General features: G+C 37.1%; 1 long non-coding RNA gene across 1 annotated transcript in view; it reads left to right on the top strand.

The window, feature by feature from the left end:
• Positions 1-12,389, top strand: part of LOC129348974 (uncharacterized) — a 41,402-nt gene extending 29,013 nt beyond the window's left edge. The window contains exons 2-3 of the long non-coding RNA XR_008601793.1: positions 9,458-9,612; positions 10,539-12,389. This is a non-coding gene — a long non-coding RNA (uncharacterized LOC129348974). The remainder of the gene's footprint in view (positions 1-9,457; positions 9,613-10,538) is intronic.
• The last annotated feature ends 111 nt before the right edge of the window (positions 12,390-12,500 follow it).

Below are 12,500 nucleotides of genomic sequence, written 5' to 3'. Positions count from 1 at the left end.
CCTTCTGGCCCCATACTTTTTCTCATTTAAATCTGATGTCATTATTTAGAATATTACTTACAGTGTACTTTATTCCAGAGTCACAGCTCCTAGCAGGTAAATACCCACAAAAATGTCCATTCTAGTTTTGACTCTGTGATCTAAAGTGTTACAGAGAGATATCAGTGATGAGTAACTTGCATCACACCCGCACATCCCTCTTTGACTCAGTCAGCCAGACAGATGGAAACTATTTCACCATCATCAGTGACTGTGAGCATTATGTTCATTACAGTGAAATCAAACTGGACGCAGGCACGTGGTTATTTTTGGATTTCCTCCGTGAACAAATTAACACCCCTCCCAAACTTTTAGAAATAGTTCCTGATGATGTAAACTATGATACATATGATACAATTACATGTTACCAGCTGGAGAACTTATGTTTCTAAATCTGCCAAACCTTCACAATTAGGCATCTCTGCCTCGAGGAGGGAAGAAGTGAAACCTGCTATTGGGTCAGTCTGATAGGTGTCATCCACTACCTCAAGCTTGACCATAGACATGTCAAGCACAGATTTTACGATGACATTCAGAGCTGCAATGTCACTATCTCATTTAAGTCCTTATGGTACAAATGAGTCATTTCATTAGTCCCAGAATGAATTTGGCACACCATGGAAAACCAATAGATCACCTCAGCTATTCTGTTCTTATGGAAGTTATATCTCGGTGGTCGAATCTAAGAAACTGTGCTGCAAAATTGAACCGTTAAGGCTATTGCCCAGATGGAGAGATTAGCATGCAAATGGCTGCCGTAGATCATCTTTCTGAGCATAGGGTAATGGCTGGTGAATGATACTTATCAAGCTGTGTAAGTGCTCCTTCCAATAAATACACAGCCCGGGTCATTTGTATTGGGATTCAGGTGTTGATGGATATGGGATTACCACTTAACCTTGGAGTAATTCCAAGACACCGCTTAAATCATTCAATACATTATCTATCCCATAACGGCTTGACCAGTCTTTAAGGATATCGCTTCTTAATGCAAAATATGTTTTATGTGATGACTTAAACTGGAGGTGTTAGTGACCTATTAATCACCTGATGTACTCATGACAGGCCACCTCTATCCTTTGATTTTTAAAAGGTTGCTACTGTGTGTGTCTCTTTTGCATGTCTGTGATTATTAATATTATCATTATTATTATTTTGACATCTTTATATATTAAAGCGTTGAACACAGGCTCACAGGAAACAGCACAATGAACTTCACAATACTTGTCACAAGTTTCTGAGACTTGTTTAACCTTCTGCAGGTTAAGCAGGTTGGAATCTGCCTCCTCCCAGAGCAGGAAGCTGATATATGAAAGCTGATTGTGTTCATGTGCTTCTTGTTGACGGCTGGCTCTGGTTTCTCAGCCAACACTTGACCCTGACCTGCCTGCCACAATTATACGTGAAGAGTTTCACTCCTCTGAATCTTTATACAGTTAACATTACTGCTCTTCGTGTGAACAGCTACAGCTCCTCTGCAGCTGTTCTTACTTTAGTAGTTTCTCACTCCTGATTAAAGGATTTCTCTTTTTCAAGCGTACTGAGAATCTAAATGCAGAATGCTCACATGTACCGATTGTTTGAAGAGTTATTGGTCGCAGTAATCATCTCCTTCTCCTTTGGAGAAAAAAAAAATACACTTTTTTTTCTTTTTTATCCTCAACTTTAGCTTTTAGTGTCGAATTCCCTTTTTCTGTTACAACATCCTTAGTTCTCCTCCATCCGTCTGCTGCAGCTCAGCAGGGAAACACTGTCGAGGAAAACACACAGAGAATTTGGTTCAGACAAAACTAGCAGCTCTGTGTTGTAGTACTTTGGTGTAAGTGTTTAGCAATGAAAGTATCTTCTCAGCTCAGCTTGTCTGCATGTGAACAATTTGGTGCTAAACACAAAGCACAGCTGAGGTTGATGTGAATGTCATTAGGGAGCACTGAAGTTACAGTTCCTCCCCTGTGCATCATGAACGGACTGCAAATGTCATGGCAGTCCCTTCGATGTGGTCTAAATGTTGGCAGGACGCTACAGGCAAAACATCACCATTTCACGTGCTGGTTAATTCAGAGATATTTTGCATTTGTAACGTGTTTTCTTTCACATCACTGGAAAGAAAATATCAAACAATACACATCTGACGATGAATATGTCAATGAAATGACACAAGGAATTTGAACCTGGCTTCATCCAATGTTTAGATTTCTGTTCTACATGAAAAGGACCACATATTTAATGAGATAATACAGAAAAAGTCTAAAACATTAGAATACCAAAACGAGCTGTGTTCACACAAGTAATGAAATGGGGAAGTTTTGTGGTGATATCTTTTTGGGTAAAATCCTGCGGCGTTTCACCTGCAGTAAAACAAAACAAAACAAACAAACAAACAAACAAAAAAAACAGACACAAAGCTTCTGGTAATCCAAAATAAAAAGTCCAGGGCTCATAAAAGTCCACAGACACATCCTCTGGAGACAGTGAATGGCTGTATAAGACCTTGTGTCAGTCTGGACCATTAAGATGTTTTATTCTGAATCAAACAGCGCTACGCTGTAAATACTATATTTAAGCTGTACTTGGAGTGAGTACTGTTTCAAATGATCGAAGTTTACGTCTGTAGATTCTATCAACTTGAAATTACACAAAAAATTAGGTTTACTAATCCTGTAATCATGTGCTTCAAAATTTTCTGCTGCAACTCAACCACTTTTCTTCAAGTAGGGTTACATCGTAAAGAAAATGAAATAATAGCAATAAGTCTAATGACAAAATCATGTTTTACCTTTTATGTAAAAAAAAAATGCTTAAGTTGAAGTGAAAGCTTCAAACTGACTTTCCCTAAAATGAATTTGCACCAACTTTCAATTTGACAGAAAACAAAAGGTTTAGTGATATCTAACTTAAATCTCCCGCATTACCATTATTTATGACCTTTATTTGGATCAGTGCAATTTACCTGTGTGTTTCCAATTGAAGTAATTAATTTAAGTTACCTGTTACCCTGCATACAGAGTAAATCTATAAATGTGGCAAAAAAAATGCTTTTTTAAAGCATCGTCTGAATTTGTAATGTATTGCAGTCAGCAACAGTGATGTTTTACCTTCATTCTTTACATCTGTTAATGACCAGCAAACATGAACTATCAGTGTACATATGGACATGTGAGAAACGTGTAGAGCTATAGCACAGTGGTAACTTAATATCTCTGACTGTTTTTAACATAGTAAATGCTATAAGAGCTGCCATCAAGAGGAAAAGGTTGTAAATTGAATCATTTGTGCATGTATAAATCAAACCCTAAATCATGAATATATTTTAATTCAACAAACATTGCTTCCCTAGCTCTCATTTTCTGCTTCTTTCAATGTCATATTTTTTGCTTCAGACCTTTGCCTGCTCAAGTATTGGACAAGGACATGAAAAATTTTGTATTTTAAAAGATCATTTTGACTCTCGCGCAGACACTGAGTGGTCACAGCATCAGTGTGTGGAGGAGTTTCAGCTCTCCAGATCTGTTCGCTCACTGACTCACTCTACACTGGAATGAGAAACATGTACAGAAGAGAAGGTTGCTCAACATTTCACTGAGAAATATCAGACCCACACACACGCACACGCACACACACACACACGCACACGCACACACACACACACGCTTCCTAATGAAGAGGACCAGACAATGCTGATGATCCAGATGCAGAAAGTCATCCCCGTTTGATTGGTGAACTCATGGGAGAGAATATTGTGGAGGAACAGATAATAGAAAAAAAAGGAAAGCAGCACTATCTTGCTGGAATATTAACTGAAGCTATAAACAAGGCTTTTGAAGGATAAGAGTCCATCTGGCCAAAGAGTGAATGTCCCTGTCAGTGTGTGGTCTGTTTCCAAGCTGATGTCCTTAACTGTGGGGTTACGCTTGTACACACTGAGAAAACAAGGTGTTCTGAAGGGTTCTCACTGAGAACACATGGACTTGAACGGATCTATGTGTTGAAAATGCTTTTTCACACGGCATTTTATCACTAACGCTCAAAGAAGTCAGAACACAAAGTGCATTTTTACTCAAAACTTTAATCCAAACATGATAAAAGGAGTTTTCTGTTTTTCTTACAATAGTTGAAAACATCTAATTGCACTGTGTGTTATTAAATCACAGAAGCTCAGTTATTTAGAGTGCATTGAGAAGTTAAACAAGCTGGAGAGAGAACTGGATTATATATTAAACGGACAAAAAACAGAATTTGTATTAAAATTCTGTTTCACTCCTACTTGTACACAAAGCATGTTTGCTACATTATAAATATGACTGCATCCTTTTAATCCTTTCATTTTCCTGCAAAAACAAGTCAGAAGACGCGAGGGTTCATGGATGCACCTTATAGTTGAGAGTGTGCGTCCATAGTCTGTCCTGACATTCCCTGTTGTGTTAATAGAGTGCTGCAATAAGGAGATCACTTTTTCATCTTCTCTTTGGAAAGGCTGCAGATACCAACTGGGAAGGGAATTGTGGGAAAGTGTACCCTGATAATTCAAAAGCTGTTTGCCAAAGAAAAGCTCCAGCGCAGCGTCTTCACATCTGTTCATCTCCTACAAGAACAGCAACACCAGCCAGACTCATATTTCTGTTGTTTCAGTCCTTCTCAATGGGTACATGTCCTCACCTGTCTCCTTTAATACATCAAAGATGGCACTGGATTAATGCAAGCATGTGTTCTTTTTGCTCTCGAGCAAACGTCCTCGGTGATCTTTGTAGTCAACAAGCTGAAGAAACGTGATTGTTTTTAGGAAGTAAGGTTCCAGTTTCTGTTTCTGTCCTTTGAAGATTAGTTTCGCCGGCATAATCCAGGAAAATTAACAAGACATTGCAAATTCAGGTATTTTTACAAAAAGGATTTTAACATGTCATAGAACAACACAATAATAATTAATAGTGGCTAAATTCTGTTTAGCTGGAGAAGTTATGGTTTGTCATAGTGAAATTCTGCCATGAGTTACTGGGACACTTAAATACAGCCATGCTGTTATTAATAATGTCATAGTTTGACTTATGAAAAGTCTAAATGTCTGCTGTTGAAAGATCACATTGTTTAGCTCCTCTAATATTTCATAAATATTTTGAGATTTGGGGAGAAAGAAAATTTGTATTTATTCTTTTAATCTGCATTTATGTTACTTGCATGTATAATATTTTTATATTCCACCTGCTTTTGTTTTACAGTATTTGTTAACGTTCCTCAGTTGCGCTAAGACATTTATCTAAATTTAGACTCGGATGCAGTAACTTGGCTTTGAGTAATTCTTGCAAAGGTCAGAAATTGTTATTAAGCAAATTCTGGCCTTGGAGCCACGTTGTCCCACCCTCCTCTCATGACTGTCTTGATGAGCTGTCGACTATCTGACATAAATGGCAACTAACAGACACGAAAGAGCTGATTGAGCCATATTAAGCTATACTAGCAGTTTCTTATGCATTTACCTCCCTGTAGCTGTAGCAGCTACTCGAGGGAGGAAAAGCTGTGTCTAGCCACATTAACAATAAAAGAACACATTAGAAAAGTAGAAAAGCACTCAGAGAGTGCAGTACTCCGTCAAGGCTGCTCAGTTCACTAAAACGTCATAGTTTAGACATACTAAACTATGACCTTTTAATGACATTTTTGACGACATACTAAACTATGACGTTTTAGTGACATTTTTGACAACATACTAAGTTTTTTTTTTTTTTTTTTTAAGTTGTTTTTTGGGCCCTTTTACCAATACGTAAGTAGAGAGAAAGACAGGGAAGCAGGAATGACATGCAGTAAAGGACTCTGAGCTGAAATCGAACCTGTCTCTGAAACAGTCCTCTTGATGAGTCTCCCTCTCAAGCAGTTGAGCTACCTGGGCACCTTTTATCCACATTTTGGATATACTATACTAAACTATGACTTTTGTTTTTTTATACATTTTGGACGGCATACTAAACTATGACTTTTTAAAATACATTTTGGACGACATACTAAACTATGATGTTTTTTCCACATTTTGGATGACATACTAAACTATGACTTTTTTTTAGACAGTTTGGTCAACATGCTAAGCTATGATGTTTTTATGACATTTTGGACCACATGCTAAACTATGACGTTTTAGTGACAATTTGTACGACATGCTAAACTTTTTTTATTACGTTTTTATGACATTTTGGACGACATAAACTATGACGTTTTTGTGACATTTTGGAAGACATACTAAACTATGACATTTTGGTCATATTTTGGACGACATGCTAAACTATGACGTTTTGGTCACATTTTGGACGACATACTAAACTATGACTTTTTTTTCCACATTTTAGACGACATACTAAACTACGACGTTTTAGTGATATTTTGGACGACATGCTGAACTATGATGTTTTTTCCACATTTTGGATGACGTACTAAACTACGACATTTTTTTCGGCCCTGTTGTTGGTTTTATTCAACAGGCAAGTAGAGAGGAAGACAGGGAAGACCTGCAGTAAGGGTCTATGAGCTGGAATCGAACCTTTGTCTCTGACAGTTCTGTTTATGAGTCGCCCTCTCAACCAATTGTGCTACCTGAGCACTGGTCTCTCTAAGCTGCGCGCGTGCGCAATTGCGCACTGCTGACACGCTCTCCCTGCACAGAAAATCTGCGCTGGGCACACACGCAAAAAAATCCAACCTAAATTGAAAATAAAATAAACACGTAAAAATTCATTCTGTGCTATTTTTCAATGTGAGTCAGTGAGTGACCGGTGACTGGCTGCTCCAGCCAATGATGCGATTCACATACGTATTTACCATAGACTGTATATAATGGTATTTACGCAGCTAGTCAACGTCATTGACAGGCGTCCTTATGTGCAGCCATCGTTGTTGTCATAGATATGAATGAGCAGATAGGACACGCCCCTTTGAGCTGCGTGCAACGGCGAGGCTAAGCTAGTGGGGGCAAAGTTTCAGTCCATTCCGTTGATGTAGACGGCGTGAAAACGGAAACAAGTATGCCGGCTTACTGTGCTGCATACAATTACACACTGCGTCGTACGATTGAGACAAGGAAACTTGGAATGACTTTTCATAGGTAAGAATAGTTTTTGGCTCTTTTTTTCATTATGAAATCTTGTTGAGAGCTTCCAGTCTATGAGAGCTAACTAGTTAGCCACTAGCAAAACACTAAGACGAGCTAGGAGCTTGACAACCAAATACCAGACGATTAATAGTAGCTGTAGTATAGTTGTACAAGCAGTAGTAGTAATACTAAAAGTACAAGCAGCAGTAGTAATATAAACATCTGTTAGAGTCGTACAAGTAGTTTCAGCATTTGTAATAGTATTACAAGTTGTAGTAGCAGTGCCAGTATCAGCAGCAGTAGTGTACTATCACTACTACTAGCAGTAGTCGCATTGCTATTACTACCACCAATACTACCAATAGTAGTTCTAAAGCCTAACTCATGTATATCCAGATTACCATCTATGTTCTTCCTCCAAACCCATTTTATGATTGGGATTACAGGCAGTTCTTTAGGACTGCTCTCAAATAATTGAAATGTTACTAAACAAGGTTATACTTATCAAATTAAATAGCTCTGGTCTCCAGTATATTGGCGAATTCGGTTATTTGTACTTAATTTATTAGCATGATTTTTTTATTTCGAATAAGTAAAACAATACAAAGGTCCACAACAAAAAAAAAACAACAAAAAGAATAATAATAATAAAAAAACAGAACAAAGCAAAACAATATAAACAAAAGAACATTGACATAACTGTCTTATTCGAAAAGGAGTAGGAGAAGCCGTGGCTTGTCAAGTCCCACCCCTTTCAACAAAATAGCAAAGTCCAAAAAAAGAAAAAAAAATAGGATTCTTGAGGAAAATACACGTCTGAGTCCCACTAAAGTGCTGAACAGAATATGAATAATGCAAAGAAACAAGATCTTTTAGCGCTGTTTGACATTCATCTTTTCTTTAATTAAAATAAAGTGTGAAGAGAGAAAAAAGAAAAAAAATCATATTTCCTCATTTATGTACTTTTCAATGATATATTTTTTGTACATTTGTTTAAATTGGTATATGTTCCTACACTGTTTGATTCCCTCATCCAGACTGTTCCACAAAACAACCCCACATATCGAAATGCACATACTTTTCAAAGTGGTCCTGGCATAACACTGCTTAAACTTCAATATCCCTCTGAAGTGATATTCCTCTACTCTGTCCTGAAACAACCTCTGTAGGTTTACAGGTAGCAGTTTGTTTCTTGCGCTATACATTATCATCGCAGTTCTAAAGTCAACCAGGTCTTTTCATTTTAGTGTGTTTAATTTTGAAAATAGTGTGTTAGTATGGTCAAAATAACCGACATTGCTAATGATCCGTATGGCTCTTTTCTGGAGTATGGTTAGGGGCTGTAAGGTGGTCCTGTATGTGTTTCCCCAGACTTCCAAACAATAATTGAAATACGGTAACACCAGTGAATTATACAAAATATACAGAGCTCTCTCATTCAACACGTGCCTTGCCATCCCCATCACACCAATACTCCGTGCTACCTTTGTTCTAACATATTCAATATGGGGTTTCCAGCAGATTTTGTGATGTAGAACAACACCCAAAAATTTATACTCACACACTCTTTCTATGTGAACATTGTTTATCATTACATTTGCCTGTGTATTGATGTTGTTTTTTCCAAACAGCATAAATTTAGTTTTATTTAAATTTAATGATAATTTATTCAAGTCAAACCAAGTTTTCAGTTTGCTCATTTCTGTCATGACTACCTCCAAGAGCTGTTGCAGATTGTCCCCTTTACAGAAGATGTTGGTGTCGTCTGCAAATAACACAAATTTTAAGAGATGTCATACCCTACATATGTCATTTATATATAAAATAAAAAGTTTCGGACCCAGAACAGACCCCTGTGGGACTCCGCAAGTTATATTTAAGCAATTTGATTTGGAATCCCCTATCTGTACGAACTGTTGCCTATTAGTCAAGTAGCTTCTCAGCCAGTATAACACAACTAACACACTCCTCTGATCCCATACCTTTCCAGTTTTTTGAATAGTAGATCATGGTTAATAGTGTCAAATGCTTTTTTTAAATCAATAAATATACCTATAGCCATTTCTTTATTGTCAAGAGAAGTGGTAATGTGTTCAACTACTTCCATCAATGCCATGGATGTAGATCTATTTGACCTAAAACCATACTGAGTCTCAGCCAGGAGCTCATGCTTTTCAATAAAATTATCCAATCTGTTAACAAACAATTTTTCTAATATTTTTGAGAATTGGGGAAGTAGAGATATCGGTCTGTAATTGGTAAATTGATTTCTCTCTCCTGATTTCTTTTTAGTATGTTGTGTACAGACTTAATTACTTCTCTGTCTACTTTTCTTACTCCATGTAGGTTTCCCAGAGACTATGGGTTGAGGAGGAAGTGGAAGTTTGTCGGCTTAGACCTAGTGTCATTCAGTGTTTAACTTCCCGGCTCATCTTGGAAGAGTACGTGCCAGAAAGACCACAACCAATCAGCCTTGAGATCTTAGGCAGTGTCTCTCTGAGGTGGGTGTTGATGGTGTTCACGGTCAGGTCTGTGGTAATCCTGTCAAAAAACAAAACAGAAAAAAATCTAGATCATAAATCAACATGTAACCAAAGCACTCTGTGTATAATGCCATAGTATAGGATGTAGTTCAGAAAATGTCAAAGTATAGTATGCTTTACTCAAGAATAACATAGTATGGCCTGTAGTTCATAGTATAGCATGTGGGCAAAAAAACCCACCTGATTATTTTGTGGTTCAAAAAGCGCAAAATGATAGGATGTTGCCTAAAATTGTCGTGTATGATATGTGGTTCAAAAAATGTCATAGTGCAATATATTGTCAAAATAGTATGTAATTCAAGAAAACATCAGAGTATAATATGTCATCTAAAAAATGCCATAGAATAATATTTCATTGCACAAGTAAAAGTATAGTAAGTTTTAAAACTGTTCAAATTCTTATATGTTGCTAAAAAACAACAAAAGAAACTAAAACAAAAAAAGGTCAGTAATATGTCAATTAAAAAAGCCTATAGTATAGCGTGTCGCCCAACAAACATCATAGTATAGCATGTCGCTCTAAAAACGTCATAGTATAGCCTTTAGTCCACAGCTGTCAGTAGGTGAGGAGCAACACAAAAACAGTTCAAACGCTGGTTTCCAGAGGGTTAGACGAGTATTTATTTGAAAGAGTAAGTTTACAACAACACATGTGAGGGGGTTAAAAACAAATGGGTGTTAGTAAAATAAAAATAAATAAACAGAACTAAAAGTGAACTTCATGTTGACATTGATGGGCATTCCAACCAGGAACAAAGTAAAAGATAATCAATACGAAAAAAACTCTTCCTGTTCACCTCTTAAAACCCAAAAACACACCGCAGTAGCACCCTAAACTAAAACTACCAATGGGTTCCCTGTTTTCCTTTCTGAACAATTCAAAGGTCCCTCTCTATCTCCCCACACATCCACCAACCACTGGAACACATCTCCAAAGTTCTGCCGGGCCAGCTCAGCTTCTCCTCAGAAGAAGTGCCGCCACCTGCCAGATGAAGGAGCCTTTTGAGAGGCAGCTGGCATCGTGATTTGACTGTACTTTGGTCTGTTCCAATCCAGCTTCAGCTCCAGAGACGGCAGGCGGGACGAGTCAACGGAGGCCGGGTGGACGAAGGTATGCAGCTGAGTACAATCCAGAAAACAACAGAGGAGGAGTGCAGCGGCCCAGGACCAGAACAAACAGAGTAGCATCATATGTCTCTTAGAAAACATCATAGTATAGCCTTTGGTATGAAAAAACGCCATCATATACATCGTATATTGTACAAATAACAAGTCTAAGGAAAGAGACATACATTGTAGAATTGTACTAATTGTCGGCTGACTGATTTACTGATTATCAGTATTTTTTACTGATTTACGGTAATAAATACATTTAAAAATGGCGCTACTTTGGCTCTGAACCTTTATCTACCTGTGGTCGCTCTGTCTTCTGGAGTGATTTGATTGGTTATACGTCACGAATAAAACTCCTTTAACATCTGTAAACAAAACAAAAACGTATCAACAAAGTTTTCTGTTAGAGTTTGTGTTCTTCTAAATTTAACTTCAAGATTTTAAATACTTTCATTTACTGCAAAAGAATATCTACTCCAAATGCCTCACTAATAATCATTATCAGCCTTAAAAACCCACAAAACACCCCTCTATACTTGACCACACTTAGTACAGTCCGGTTCCCCCTTCTATAAATCTGCTTGGAATCTTCCACTTCCTGTTTGTCAAAGTGGCCTTCTACCTGGACAGGTTTTATTGGAGCTCATGCAACAAACATTTTGGGTAACTGCACTTTAATATGGATGGATGACACTGATTTAGAGTCTGTATTAATGAGACTGAGTTAAGATGTGTAGCTGTCGTTAAATAGTAAATTATTTCTCAGAATTCACAGAGAAAAGTCTGAAATGTTTGCTAGGTTAGCATCCCACATGTTCTTTGGCTCAGCTAAAGCTAACACTCTCCAACTTCTGGATCTCTTGAGTTACTTGTTAAAATATCTTGCTGTAGGTGCTGAAGCTCAGAAAGTCTGAGATGTTTGTTCAAAATAAGCTCATTCTCAAGTCTTATCTGAACTGTCCTCTTTTGTTTGAACTTTCCCTAAACTTAGGAGTTAATAACAGAGCAGCACATCCAGACTCAGTCTCATTTATGTAGAGATTAAACTTCAGTGTCATTCATTGATGTTAAAGTGCAGTTTTTCAAATTTTTGTTGCACCAAACCAGTCCAGGTGGAAGACGATGTGAAGAGAAAGCTCCAGAGGATGAATATCACACATTTACGTTGGAAATAAATGTCCTTTAATTTGATATTGTCATGCAAAAGTTGAATTTCCCTTTAATGATGTTCCAATCTTTGTTGAGTGTTTTGTTGATGTTGGTTTCTAAATGTTTTTTGACACTCGGCCCCAATGATTAAAACCTTCTACGGCTCACAAGCTGCAACAATTCACACATTATCAACTATCTTTCTGACTAAACTAAGATAAAAAGTGAAAAACTGTCTGATTCTTGCATCATGAATGTAAATCTTTTTGGTTTTTATGACAGTAAACTGAATATATTTGGGCTTGACATTTTATAAACCAAAGCAAGATATGAATTACTGGAGAAAACGACAGATTAATGGACAAAGAAAATGTGTTTTCTAACATATATGGCTGAATTACTCCAACATTACAAGATACATACAATTTTAATTCAATTTTATTTATATAACGCCAATTACAGGTCAAATTGTCTCAAAACACTTTATTTTTATATTTTTTGTCATATTTAAAATATGACAAAGTAAGAAATTTAAACCTCTTGACTAATCCAATTTATTATTTAGTTTTTAAGACTAATTGACA

The sequence above is a fragment of the Amphiprion ocellaris genome, chromosome 1 (assembly GCF_022539595.1).
Source record: "Amphiprion ocellaris isolate individual 3 ecotype Okinawa chromosome 1, ASM2253959v1, whole genome shotgun sequence".
Taxonomy (NCBI): domain Eukaryota; kingdom Metazoa; phylum Chordata; class Actinopteri; family Pomacentridae; genus Amphiprion; species Amphiprion ocellaris.
This window is presented reverse-complemented; position numbering and strand designations above follow the sequence as displayed.